Source organism: Scylla paramamosain, chromosome 16 (assembly GCF_035594125.1).
Source record: "Scylla paramamosain isolate STU-SP2022 chromosome 16, ASM3559412v1, whole genome shotgun sequence".
NCBI classification, from domain to species: Eukaryota; Metazoa; Arthropoda; class Malacostraca; order Decapoda; family Portunidae; genus Scylla; species Scylla paramamosain.
Window position 1 is genome coordinate 10,386,591 of NC_087166.1, and position 14,418 is coordinate 10,401,008.

At 35.7% G+C, this 14,418-nt stretch overlaps 2 long non-coding RNA genes across 2 annotated transcripts; both read right to left on the bottom strand.

Moving 5' to 3' along the window:
* Positions 1 to 656: 656 nt before the first annotated feature.
* LOC135108000 (uncharacterized) lies at positions 657 to 7,057 on the bottom strand. Its single transcript, XR_010272094.1, has 3 exons — positions 4,561 to 7,057; positions 2,053 to 2,160; positions 657 to 916 (listed from the first exon to the last, which is right to left on the bottom strand). It is a non-coding gene; the product is annotated as an uncharacterized LOC135108000 (long non-coding RNA).
* A 142-nt stretch (positions 7,058 to 7,199) lies between these two features.
* LOC135107999 (uncharacterized) lies at positions 7,200 to 11,917 on the bottom strand. The gene is made up of 3 exons (XR_010272093.1): positions 11,699 to 11,917; positions 9,196 to 9,303; positions 7,200 to 8,033 (listed from the first exon to the last, which is right to left on the bottom strand). It is a non-coding gene; the product is annotated as an uncharacterized LOC135107999 (long non-coding RNA).
* Between the last annotated feature and the right edge of the window lie 2,501 nt (positions 11,918 to 14,418).

Sequence of the window (14,418 nt, forward strand, 5' to 3'; positions counted from 1 at the left end):
ATATATATATATATATATATATATATAAATAAATAAATAAACAGACTTCTTTTTAAACACACTTCACAAAACTTCCCATGAAAGAAAATATATAAATCAATAAAACTAAATGAATAAAATTAATAAATAAAAAGACAGACAATACAACCAAAACTTACCTACCTTTACAATGACAAATAAATAAATCAACAAAGAAACAAAGCCAAAAACAATCTACCTTTACAATGATTACTTCTCTCACACACATTCATGGTCTGCTTGGCGAATGTCTTGGCTTTGTTGAACGTCCCCTGCACCTGCTCATACATCCTGCTGAGATACCCCTACACCAGGGGTTCTTAACCGGGGGTATCCATACCCCTTGGGGGTATGGGAACCAAAGGCTGGGGGTCTGGGACTCGATTTCTGGGACTAAAAACTTGCATATTTATGTTCTGTTCTTTATTTTATTTATTTATTATTTTTTTGTATAATAAAACGGAATTATAACTTTATTAATTTTGCTTTCAGTAAAAAAATAATAAAATTATCAATGGTTATGTTTTTTCCTAGTAATCCGTATCTAAAGTACAGTAAATTCAAGCGATTGAAATACTCGTATCTGGAAGACATACTTGCAAATAATAGGATTGGTGATAATTATTTGAACAGTCAAGTGAAGGGGGTATGGGACCATATTCGACAATCCACTGGGGGTATGGAACCATCAAAAGGTTAAGAACACCTGCCCTACACGAAGCCCTTCCAGCACCTCTCCACCTTCACCGTCACCCCTTCCTTCACCATCAGATTCTTGTTCCTGGTACAGCCGTGTCAGGAATACGTCAGCTGGCATCATATTAAACATGGAATGATGTCGCTGCTGGGCCATGGAGTACGGGGGGGGTGGGGGGGAGGCAGATGGGGATAAGGCAGTCTGGAAAGGTTTGGTTGTTATTATTATTATTTCTATAGAAAGTAAAATTTAATTACCGTTTCTTAGTAAATATAATAAAATTAAATAGGATAAAAATAAAACATATTATTAAGAATACCAGATCTCTCTCTCTCTCTCTCTCTCTCAGCTTCTCCCATAACACACAAATAAAAAATAACATCCATACAAAGGGAATATATATGTATTTCAGAGAATAATAATAAAAATAAGTAAATAAACAAATAAAAATGAAATACATTATCAATAATACCAGGTCTCTCTCTCTCTCTCTCTCTCTCTCTCTCTCTCTCTCTCAGCTTCTCCCATAACACACACAAACACAAAAAAATAAGATACATAGAAAATGAATACATATGTATACCTGAGAATAGTAATAAAGATTAAATAAATATATAAAGAAAGTACCTAAAAAAGGATATATATATATATATATATATATATATATATATATATATATATATATATATATATATATATATATATATATATATATATATATATATCTTCTTAAGTATATATGAACAACTTAACACCTAACTTAAATCTTTATTTATTTATTATTTTTTTTAATTAAGCGAAAACTTAAAATAACTAAGTATTAAGATTCCCGTAAGGGTGAAACCTGCCCAGGCTCGCACAAATAAGGCAGCCGTCCAGGACTGACTCTCAAACAGACGGATGGGGAAGGTGTCATGTGGGAATGCATCAGTTCATTAAAGTTTTACTTTTTTTTTTTTTTTTTTTTGCATTAATAAATTGATATGTATTGCATGATATTCAACAACCTCAGTTCTATCTCACATATAAGTATTAACCTCGGGAGAGGAGGCTAAGCTTATCTCCATATTATCCAGGAAGGGGAAGAAGGAAAGAAGAGAAGTAAAGATGAAGACAATGTTAGGTCAGGTGAGGTGAGGCGAGGTTGGGTCAGGTTAGGTTGGGTAAGGTGAATACTCAAGTTGAAAAGTAATAAAGTGATCAGTAAGGTCAGCAAATATAGATAGTTGTTTTCAATTTCTTGAAACAAGACTTGTGATGTTCTGCAGTTCAAGTCTGACTGAACATTTTGCTTCGCCTGCCAGCAATCCGCCACCTCAAAATGTACCTCCACTTACCTTGGGTTTGGTACTCCTACAAATGGACGTCCAGGTAACATTGGCTCGCATTGTACCTTACATAGAGCTTCGCCAGGCGCTGTCATGCTGAGCCCCACAACTACAATACTGAAATAAACCAACAAATAAAATCACACACACAAGCACAACTAGATGGTACAAATTTCCCCTCCTATTACCTGACACCACTTCAACTCCACCACCACTACTGTTGCTCCACTCCTCCCATCACTCCGGCAGGTGATGCTGACTATTTATACACAATAACACCTGAAAACCGCCTCATTTCTCTAAGCCTAGGCAAGTGCTAATGCTCACACACATGACTGGGCGGCAGCCATCTTTCACCCAGGGACAGTTAACTCCATTTTTCAGATTATACTAATATTTATCGTTCTTTCTGGTATATTAAAAAAAAATTATTTTAATTATGTTAAATTTTGCACTGTTTTTCGTTCGTTATCTTCTTCATTTCTCTCCACTTAATAATCTGCCAATTCTTCTTATTATATTGTAATCGAAAAACTTAGAAACATGTACCACTCTAGCAATTTTTTCCCTTTGGATTTTTTTTAAACATTTTAATCATACTGATTTTTGCACTTCCTTCTTTAACTCCTTCATTTCTCCTAATGTCCTCTTCCTACTGCTACCAACAGTATATATTGTATTTCAGAAACTTAAACATACACCTCTTCTACAAGATGATGCCATGTCAAGGCCTGCTGGGTTTATCTCTACTGGGTAGTAATTGTAAATGTAACATTCCGCAAGAGGGTTGTACTAGAATACAGAGGCTATAGAGAGGGAGGATAGGTGAGAATTTGGGTAGTGAGGGCAGAACAGGTGGTGGTGTGAACCTATGAAAAACTCATTCACTCACTCACTCACTCACTCACTCGTTCAAACACACACACACACACACACACACACACACACACACAGAAACAACAAGCAGACAGAGAGGCAGGTAGGCGGGCAGGCAGGCAGGCATGATCAATAACAGGTCAGGTAGTGAGCTGTGGCAGGCTTGCTCACCACCCAACACACCCCTGCTCCCACACACAACACTCCCCATATATGCACACATTCATTACACACACTTATTCAGCAACTACCACATACCTATGCACAACTCAGCTAAGTAGTGTGCTCGTTGCACCTGAAAAACATTATAAATTACACTAAATATTGATGAGGAAAGATTGGAAGGACGAGGGTGTCGGTCTGATGGCGCCCTGCCGGCTGATGACGTCACAAGTACCGTTAAATACGTACTTAATTTCATTTTGAAAATCGCATTTTGAAATACTGCACCCAGACTGGATTGCTTTACATATTCTAATTTCCCATATACTTTAACTAGTACATGGAATATCAAAACATTTCAAGCCTCAGCAATAATAGAGAAATTTCAAACGAATGATATTAAAAAATGTTGGAACTTTGAAATTCTTAAAATCAATAATAAACCCACAAACCTAACTTAAAGCGAAGCCAAACCACTTCAAAAAAATCTGAATTATTTTTACAAACAATTTAAAGTGAGCTATAAGCTCAAACAAAGAAATTCAATATTAATAAAACGTTGAAAAACACACTTTTAACGGGGCTACAGATAATTTTAAAGGCCGCATATTTACTTCAACCGCAATTTAAAACACTTTAAAATTGATGCCCGATTTTTTAAGCAATAAAAACTCAATAATAAGCTTAAATAAAGAAAAGTACTTGACAGGGTATGGAAAAATGCACCAGGAAACGACCCTCATATATGTATAAAATGCCTGGAAAATCAACATATTTCATTATATACAATTGAGAAAAACACTTCAAAAATAACAAAATATTTTTAGAAACCATAAAAAGTTACTTAGAAGTCAAAATAATATAGTAAGCAAAAATATAAAATAATCTGAATATCGACAGGATCCAACAGGCATATCCATCATGGCGGCGGTCCCAGTAGAGAAGGCAGCTGTCAGTCAGCCTCACTTAATTAAGCCTTCATCACACCAAAACCAGACTATAGCGGTTACATACGACCAGCGGATATGAAAGCACAGCCATGTGGCTCCACTTAGCGAAAGGATTGGCTTATAATAAGTAAGAGATGTAGCAAATAATGTTGGATATATAAGGAAAGCCAGCCTTCACTTCAGCTGATAAGATGAATTTTGGCAGTTTTTAATTTTCTGATGTGGTTAATTCATGGGTATTTTGTCCTGGAACGTTAGCAGGACCGTGGAATATTGACTCATATATGCAAATGTATTTAACGAAAAAATATGTGAAATATGAGTCTTCAAAAATAAAAAAAATAATAAAATAAATAACGTTTGACGAAAATTTCGCAAAAAAAAAAAAAAAAACGGACACTAACGTAATTTTACCCTCCTATTTCGTTGTTGAGCATGACATGGAGTTCTCATAAAGAGCAACACTTTTCTGAACAAAAGAAAATGAGTAAAGTCTGCCAGGTGGACAAGTGGTGGGTGGGTCACTTACCAGTATTATGAGCCTTCCTGGCTCTCATGAGCAGATCCAGGCACCTCCCGGGAGGCACTACGCCTGCACCAGCACACACAGGCACCCATGGCACGCTTCACTGTCTTGTTGAGAGAAAATCCAGGTTAAATAAGGAAGCTGCACACAGCGCCCTTAAACACCACAGCTCCCTGTCTGACGTGTACTGACCCTCCTCTGCTAGCAAGCACTACGTACCCAAAAATCCACAAGTTACATTTTCCGCTTATAATAATGTCCACCAACGTCTCTCATAGTATGCTATTGTAATACAAAATAAAGTAAGTGAAATATAATGAAGTATGAATTTGTAAAATTAAATTATAAGCCATTATAATTGTAATTGTCAAAATATCTACATCTCTAATTTAAGCGCCAAAATTGAAATGGTCATGGCGGTGTTTACACTCTATACCTCTTCACTTATTGTATGACGATCTGTGAAGTTAATGAAAAGCTTGTGTGATTTCAAGGCTCTTTTTATTATCGAACGTTTATTTGTCTTGAACAAAATAAGGTAGACTCATTAAAATATCTATATAACTTTGTCTCCTAAAGGTTAATGTACGTTTTGTGTCAAAGTGTATAAAATGTTACTGGGCCCTCCAATAAATATACATATATATATATTTTTTTCTTAATAATTTGTTCGGTATTATATTATGTATTTATTTAATTCTTCGTCTCTATTCTTTCTTTTTCACTCATAATTTGTTCTCTTGTATTAATTTGGTCTTTCTCTCTTAGACTTACAACTTTAATGGATATACAACTGCCTGAAGCACAATTTCTGTAGATTTTCTGAGCCTATTAAATTGTGTAGCATATGGTAATAATTCGGAATCTCCTGAGATCCATAAGAATCTCAGTAGATCTCCTGATGTTTCGGTAAATTTGGCGATACTTGCATAATAGTGATTGTTATCAAGTATTGCGATAATGGCAAGAACAAAATGAATCAAGAATTACCCAAAAGTGCGATAACATCAGGAGACACAGATAAAACCGTATTATTACATATTTAGGTTAAAGGAAATAAATGTATTCACGAAATAATATCAATTCTTTATTGTTTGTTTGGTGACAGAAGGCGAGACCTGTGACCCACAAGATCAGCACGTCACACTCACAAGGACAGTTTTCCACAGTAAAGAAACAAGACCATATCTCCCGTTTTTTTTGTCAGTAGAAGCACTAACTACTGAGTCCCAAACACAAAGGATTGAAAAGGTGAGAATGGAAATGTACTCCCCTTTAAAAATGAAAAAAATTATGATAGTAAATAAATAAATAATAATAAATAATGCATATGATAAACATATCCATCTCCAAACACTACTACACTACACCAGCAGGTTGGCAATCCAACACCATGAAGCCCAGAGAGAGCAACACACAAACAGGGACTGGGGCACCTTGCACACATTACATCAGTCTCCATACACTACACCAGAAGGCTGACAATCCCAAACCATGAGGCCCAGACAGAGCAACACACACTCTTACACACACACAGGGATTGGGGTACCTTGCAAACATCACATCCATCTTAATGCACTACACCAGCATCCCTTTAATAATTAAAAAATAAATATGATAATAGTAAATAAAAAAATAAAGAAAATAATACATATGATAAATTGTCTTAAATTATCTATCCATCTCCAAACACTATACCAGCAGGCTGGTAATCCCATACCATGAGGCCCAGACAGAGCACCACACACTGCTAAACATATCCAGGGACTGAGGCACCTTGCACACATCAAATCCATCTCCAAACACTACACTAGCAGGATGACAATCACACACCATGAAGCACAGACAGAGCAACACACACTACTACACACACACAGGGACGGGGGCACCTTGCACACATCACATCCATCTCCAACCACTACACCAGCAGGATGACAATCCCACACCGTGAGGCCCAGAAAGAGCAACACACACTGCTACACACATCCAGGGACAGAGGCAACCAGCACACATCACATCCATCTCCATACACTATACCACCAGCCTGCCAATCTCACACCATGAGGCCCAGACAGAGCAACAAACACACTGCTACACACAGAGGGACTGGGACACCCTGCGCATATCAATTCCATCTCCAAATGCTACACCAATAGGCTGAGAATCCCACACCATGAGGCCAAGACAGATCAACACAAACTGCGACACACACGCAGGAACTGAGGCACCTTCCACACATCACATCAATCTCCAAACACTACACCAGCAGGCTGACCACGGGACAACCTTTGCGTCCGAGTGCTTGGCACTCACTGTCAAGGATCCCAGAAATTTTTGGAATTACTTTAGATTATGAGGAAAGTTACCTTAGATTCAAAGACTCCACCTGAGATTTCATTCTATGTTACTAAAGAATTAATTCAAATGCATAATATTTTTTTAGTTTCTCTTGAACACCACCAACAGAAAAGTAGAACAAAAAAATAGAAATAACTCAATAAAAAATATTATATATATATATATATATATATATATATATATATATATATATATATATATATATATATATATATATATATATATATATATATATATATATATATATATATATATATATATATGAAAAAAAAATAAATAAATAAACAGACTTCTTTTAAAACACACTTCACAAAACTTCCCATGAAAGAAAATATATAAATCAATAAAACTAAATGAATAAAATTAATAAATAAAAAGACAGACAATACAACCAAAACTTACCTACCTTTACAATGACAAATAAATAAATCAACAAAGAAACAAAGCCAAAAACAATCTACCTTTACAATGATTACTTCTCTCACACACATTCATGGTCTGCTTGGCGAATGTCTACACCAGGAGTATTTAACCGGGGATATCCATACCCCTTGGGGGTATGGGAACCAAAGGCTGGGGGTCTGGGACTCGATTTCTGGGACTAAAAACTTGCACATTTATGTTCTGTTTTTTATTTTATTTATTTATTTATTTATTTATTTATTTTTTGTATAATAAAACGGAAGTATAACTTTATTAATTTTGCTTTCAGTAAAAAAAATAATAAAATTATCAATGGTTATGTTTTTTCCTAGTAATCCGTATCTAAAGTACAGTAAATTCAAGCGATTGAAATACTCGTATCTGGAAGACATACTGGCAAATAATAGGATTGGTGATAATTATTTGAACAGTCAAGTGAAGGGGGTATGGGACCATATTCGACAATCCATTGGGGGTATGGAACCATCAAAAGGTTAAGAACACCTGCCCTACACGAAGCCCTTCCAGCACCTCTCCACCTTCACCGTCACCCCTTCCTTCACCATCAGATTCTTGTTCCTGGTACAGCCGTGTCAGGAATACGTCAGCTGGCATCATATTAAACATGGAATGATGTCGCTGCTGGACCATGGAGTACTGGGGGGGTGATGGGAGGCAGATGGGGATAAGGCAGTCTGGAAAGGTTTGGTTGTTATTATTATTATTTCTATAGAAAGTAAAATTTAATTACCGTTTCTTAGTAAATATAATAAAATTAAATAGGATAAAAATAAAACATATTATTAAGAATACCAGATCTCTCTCTCTCTCTCTCTCTCTCTCTCTCAGCTTCTCCCATAACACACAAATAAAAAATAACATCCATACAAAAGGAATATATATGTATGTCAGAGAATAATAATAAAAATAAGTAAATAAACAAATAAAAATGAAATACATTATCAATAATACCAGGTCTCTCTCTCTCTCTCTCTCTCTCTCTCTCTCTCTCTCTCTCTCTCTCTCTCAGCTTCTCCCATAAGACACACAAACACAAAAAAATAAGATACATAGAAAATGAATACATATGTATACCTGAGAATAGTAATAAAGATTAAATAAATATATAAAGAAAGTACCTAAAAAAGGATATATATATATATATATATATATATATATATATATATATATATATATATATATATATATATATATATATATATATATATATATATATATATATATATCTTCTTAAGTATATATGAACAACTTAACACCTAACTTAAATCTTTATTTATTTATTATTTTTTTTAATTAAGCGAAAACTTAAAATAACTAAGTATTAAGATTCCCGTAAGGGTGAAACCTGCCCAGGCTCGCACAGATAAGGCAGCCGTCAAGGACTGACTCTCAAACAGACGGATGGGGAAGGTGTCATGTGGGAATGCATCAGTTCATTAAAGTTTTACTTTTTTTTTTTTTTTTTTGCATTAATAAATTGATATGTATTGCATGATATTCTACAACCTCAGTTCTATCTCACATATAAGTATTAACCTCGGGAGAGGAGGCTAAGCTTATCTCCATATTATCCAGGAAGGGGAAGAAGGAAAGAAGAGAAGTAAAGATGAAGACAATGTTAGGTCAGGTGAGGTGAGGCGAGGTTGGGTCAGGTTAGGTTGGGTAAGGTGAATACTCAAGTTGAAAAGTAATAAAGTGATCAGTAAGGTCAGCAAATATAGATAGTTGTTTTCAATTTCTTGAAACAAGACTTGTGATGTTCTGCAGTTCAAGTCTGACTGAACATTTTGCTTCGCCTGCCAGCAATCCGCCACCTCAAAATGTACCTCCACTTACCTTGGGTTTGGTACTCCTACAAATGGACGTCCAGGTAACATTGGCTCGCGTTGTACCTTACATAGAGCTTCGCCAGGCGCTGTCATGCTGAGCCCCACAACTACAATACTGAAATAAACCAACAAATAAAATCACACACACAAGCACAACTAGATGGTACAAATTTCCCCTCCTATTACCTGACACCACTTCAACTCCACCACCACTACTGTTGCTCCACTCCTCCCATCACTCCGGCAGGTGATGCTGACTATTTATACACAATAACACCTGAAAACCGCCTCATTTCTCTAAGCCTAGGCAAGTGCTAATGCTCACACACATGACTGGGCGGCAGCCATCTTTCACCCAGGGACAGTTAACTCCATTTTTCAGATTATACTAATATTTATCGTTCTTTCTGGTATATTAAAAAAATTATTTTAATTATGTTAAATTTTGCACTGTTTTTCGTTCGTTATCTTCGTCATTTCTCTCCACTTAATAATCTGCCAATTCTTCTTATTATATTGTAATCGAAAAACTTAGAAACATGTACCACTCTAGCAATTTTTTCCCTTTGGATTTTTTTTTAAACATTTTAATCATACTGATTTTTGCACTTCCTTCTTTAACTCCTTCATTTCTCCTAATTTCCTCTTCCTACTGCTACCAGCAGTATATATTGTATTTCAGAAATTTAAACATACACCTCTTCTACAAGATGATGCCATGTCAAGGCCTGCTTGGTTTATCTCTACTGGGTAGTAATTGTAAATGTAACATTCCGCAAGAGGGTTGTACTAGAATACAGAGGCTATAGAGAGGGAGGATAGGTGAGAATTTGGGTAGTGAGGGCAGAACAGGTGGTGGTGTGAACCTATGAAAAACTCATTCACTCACTCACTCACTCACTCACACACACACACACACACACACACACACACAGAAACAACAAGCAGACAGAGAGGCAGGTAGGCGGGCAGGCAGGCAGGCATGATCAATAACAGGTCAGGTAGTGAGCTGTGGCAGGCTTGCTCACCACCCAACACACCCCTGCTCCCACACACAACACTCCCCATATATGCACACACTCATTACACACACTTATTCAGCAACTACCACATACCTATGCACAACTCAGCTAAGTAGTGTGCTCGTTGCACTGAAAAACATTATAAATTACACTAAATATTGATGAGGAAAGATTGGAAGGACGAGGGTGTCGGTCTGATGGCGCCCTGCCGGCTGATGACGTCACAAGTACCGTTAAATACGTACTTAATTTCATTTTGAAAATCGCATTTTGAAATACTGCACCCAGACTGGATTGCTTTACATATTCTAATTTCCCATATACTTTAACTAGTACATGGAATATCAAAACATTTCAAGCCTCAGCAATAATAGAGAAATTTCAAACGAATGATATTAAAAAATGTTGGAACTTTGAAATTCTTAAAAACAATAATAAACCCACAAACCTAACTTAAAGCGAAGCCAAACCACTTCAAAAAAATCTAAATTATTTTTACAAACAATTTAAAGTGAGCTATAAGCTCAAACAAAGAAATTCAATGTTAATAAAACGTTGAAAAACACACTTTTAACGGGGCTACAGATAATTTTAAAGGCCGCATATTTACTTCAACCGCAATTTAAAACACTTTAAAATTGATGCCCGATTTTTTAAGCAATAAAAACTCAATAATAAGCTTAAATAAAGAAAAGTACTTGACAGGGTATGGAAAAATGCACCAGGAAACAACCCTCATAAATGTATAAAATGCCTGGAAAATCAACATATTTCATTATATACAATTGAGAAAAACACTTCAAAAATAACGAAATATTTTTAGAAACCATAAAAAGTTACTTAGAAGCCAAAATAATATAGTAAGCAAAAATATAAAATAATCTGAATATCGACAGGATCCAACAGGCATATCCATCATGGCGGCGGTCCCGGTAGAGAAGGCAGCTGTCAGTCAGCCTCACTTAATTAAGCCTTCATCACACCAAAACCAGACTATAGCGGTTACATACGACCACCGGATATGAAAGCACAGCCATGTGGCTCCACTTAGCGAAAGGATTGGCTTATAATAAGTAAGAGATGTAGCAAATAATGTTGGATATATAAGGAAAGCCAGCCTTCACTTCAGCTGATAAGATGAATTTTGGCAGTTTTTAATTTTCTGATGTGGTTAATTCATGGGTATTTTGTCCTGGAACGTTAGCAGGACCGTGGAATATTGACTCATATATGCAAATGTATTCTTAACGAAAAAATATGTGAAATATGAGTCTTCAAAAATAAAAAAAATAATAAAATAAATAACGTTTGACGAAAATTTCGCAAAAAAAAAAAAAAAAAAAAAAAAAAAACGGACACTAACGTAATTTTACCCTCCTATTTCGTTGTTGAGCATGACATGGAGTTCTCATAAAGAGCAACTTTTTTCTGAAGAAAAGAAAATGAGTAAAGTCTGCCAGGTGGACAAGTGGTGGGTGGGTCACTTACCAGTATTATGAGCCTTCCTGGCTCTCATGAGCAGATCCAGGCACCTCCCGGGAGGCACTACGCCTGCACCAGCACACACAGGCACCCATGGCACGCTTCACTGTCTTGTTGAGAGAAAATCCAGGTTAAATAAGGAAGCTGCACACAGCGCCCTTAAACACCACAGCTCCCTGTCTGACGTGTACTGACCCTCCTCTGCTAGCAAGCACTACGTACCCAAAAATCCACAAGTTACATTTTCCGCTTATAATAATGTCCACCAACGTCTCTCATAGTATGCTATTTTAATACAAAATAAAGTAAGTGAAATATAATGAAGTATGAATTTGTAAAATTAAATTATAAGCCATTATAATTATAATTGTCAAAATATCTACATCTCTAATTTAAGCGCCAAAATTGAAATGGTCATGGCGGTGTTTACACTCTATACCTCTTCACTTATTGTATGACGATCTGTGAAGTTAATGAAAAGCTTGTGTGATTTCAAGGCTCTTTTTATTATCGAACGTTTATTTGTCTTGAACAAAATAAGGTAGACTCATTAAAATATCTATATAACTTTGTCTCCTAAAGGTTAATGTACGTTTTGTGTCAAAGTGTATAAAATGTTACTGGGCCCTCCAATAAATATACATATATATATATATTTTTTTTTTCTTAATAATTTGTTCGGTATTATATTATGTATTCATTTAATTCTTCGTCTCTATTCTTTCTTTTTCACTCATAATTTGTTCTCTTGTATTAAATTGGTCTTTCTCTCTTAGACTTACAACTTTAATGGATATACAACTGCCTGAAGCACAATTTCTGTAGATTTTCTGAGCCTATTAAATTGTGTAGCATATGGTAATAATTCGGAATCTCCTGAGATCCATAAGAATCTCAGTAGATCTCCTGATGTTTCGGTAAATTTGGCGATACTTGCATAATAGTGATTGTTATCAAGTATTGCGATAATGGCAAGAACAAAATGAGTCAAGAATTACTTAAAAGTGCGATAACATCAGGAGACACAGATAAAACCGTATTATTACATATTTAGGTTAAGGGAAATAAATGTATTCACGAAATAATATCAATTCTTTATTGTTTGTTTGGTGACAGAAGGCGAGACCTGTGACCCACAAGATCAATCAACACGTCACACTCACCAGGACAGTTTTCCACAGTAAAGAAGCAAGACCATATCTCCCGTTTTTTATGTCAGTAGCAGCACTAACCAATGACTCCCAAACCCAAAGGATTTAAAAGGTGAGAATGGAAATGAAAAAAAAAAAAAAAATATGATAGTGAATAAATAAATAATAATAAATAATGCATATGATAAACATATCCATCACACCATGAGGTCCAGAGAGAGCAACACACAAGCAGGGACTGGGGCACCTTGCACACATCACATCAGTCTCCATACACTACACTAGAATGCTGACAATCCCACACCATGACGCCCAGACAGAGCAACACACACTGTTACACACACACAGGGATTTGGGTACCTTGCGAAAATCACATCCATCTCCATGCACTACACCAGCATCCCTTTAATAATGAAAAAAGAAATATGATAATAGTAAATAAAAAAATAAAGAAAATAATACATATGATAAATTGTCTTAAATTATCTATCCATCTCCAAACACTATACCAGCAGGATGGTAATCCCATACCATCAGGCCCAGACAGAGCACCACACACTGCTAAACATATCCAGGGACTGAAACACCCTGCACACATCAAATCCATCTCCAAACACTACACTAGCAGGATGACAATCACACACCATGAAGCACAGACAGAGCAACACACACTACTACACACACACAGGGACTGGGGCACCTTGCACACATCACATCCATCTCCAACCACTACACCAGCAGGATGACAATCCCACACCGTGAGGCCCAGAAAGAGCAACACACACTGCTACACACATCCAGGGACAGAGGCAACCAGCACACATCACATCCATCTCCATACACTATACCACCAGCCTGCCAATCTCACACCATGAGGCCCAGACAGAGCAACAAACACACTGCTACACACAGAGGGACTGGGACACCCTGCGCATATCAATTCCATCTCCAAATGCTACACCAATAGGCTGAGAATCCCACACCATGAGGCCAAGACAGATCAACACAAACTGCGACACACACGCAGGAACTGAGGCACCTTGCACACATCACATCAATCTCCAAACACTACACCAGCAGGCTGACCACGGGACAACCTTTGCGTCCGAGTGCTTGGCACTCACTGTCAAGGATCCCAGAAATTTTTGGAATTACTTTAGATTATGAGGAAAGTTACCTTAGATTCAAAGACTCCACCTGAGATTTCATTCTATGTTACTAAAGAATTAATTCAAATGCATAATATTTTTTTAGTTTCTCTTGAACACCACCAACAGAAAAGTAGAACAAAAAAATAGAAATAACTCAAGAAAAAAAAAATAAAAATAAATAAAAAATAAAAAAATAAAATATATATATATATATATATATATATATATATATATATATATATATATATATATATATATATATATATATATATATATATATATATATATATATATATATATATATATATATATATATATATATATATATATGAAAAAAAAATAAATAAATAAACAGACTTCTTTTTAAACACACTTCACAAAACTTCCCATGAAAGAAAATATATAAATCAATAAAACTAAATGA